This window comes from Centruroides sculpturatus, unplaced genomic scaffold (assembly GCF_000671375.1).
Source record: "Centruroides sculpturatus isolate CEXI.00-Female unplaced genomic scaffold, Cexi_2.0 scaffold89, whole genome shotgun sequence".
NCBI lineage: Eukaryota > Metazoa > Arthropoda > Arachnida > Scorpiones > Buthidae > Centruroides > Centruroides sculpturatus.
In genome coordinates, this window is record NW_019384460.1 from 901,726 (window position 1) to 902,842 (window position 1,117).

Below are 1,117 nucleotides of genomic sequence, written 5' to 3' on the forward strand. Positions count from 1 at the left end.
GTAAGTCGGGGTATAATTTCGCAATTTGTTTAAAATCCAAATCGGATGTATGTAAGCTAATAAATGTTCTCGTTAATCTTATCTCATCTTTTGAATCAAAAGACGTTCATGGTTACAAGAAATCACCACATAGAGTCTCTCGAGTCTCCGTAGATATAACAAACACAGAAATAAATAACACAAAATAAATTGTAGCTATGTGTCGATTCCGTGTGACACGTCCGAACACATAAGCTGAACAATAGTGTGGTGGGAGTGAGTAACCAAGAGTTGCGTGGCACTCAAACAAAAGACGAATCGACGAGATTTGAAAATCGCGTAACTCCGGGTTCGCGTAAGTCGAGGTATTACTGTACTGTATATTGTGGGAGTGCACTGCTTCTTTCGTACTTCTCCAGTTTTGCCAAATTATTTCACAAGATATAACAATTGCTTAAACAATGGCAGTGATTATTTTGAAAAATGACTAAATTGATATTTGAAATACTTATTTTCCTTATTACATAAGTAGATTTCTTTTGTATTTATGGGCAAACAGATATTTCTTTCTGGGCAATCCAGTTCATATATTTAAATTATAATATGTCTAATATTAAACTAATAAAGTTGCTAAATACAGAGTTCCTACACACCTGGAAAGTCAGGGATTTTCATTAGTGTTTGGAAAAAGTGATGGAAAGTCAGGGAATTTGTCTCCTTAGCTACCTTGTTGATTTTGTTTGCTGAATATGGCTGATTAAGCATAGCCATCTGCAGATGGCAGGAAGTAATGCTGCAATCTTTAATAAGAAAATATACCAGAACTTATGAAGACTTCATATCTGAAAGTAAATTGCTTATTTTTTCATTACATTGAAGTTGTGGATTCTATCAAACGTTTTTCTATAGGATGTATGTACTGTAGTTTAATATGGCAGTCTTTGAAACATATCAATTATGCAAAAAGAGGGATAGATGTACTCAATATTCACAGTAAATAAAATGCTGTTTTATTATGTTGATATTCCACACTGTAAGAATTGTGAGGGTCAGGAAATTTGGATAAAGTTGGTCAGGGGAAAATCAGGGAATTCAAAACAAAAATTTGAGTAGGAATCCTGTAAATAAATTATCAGAT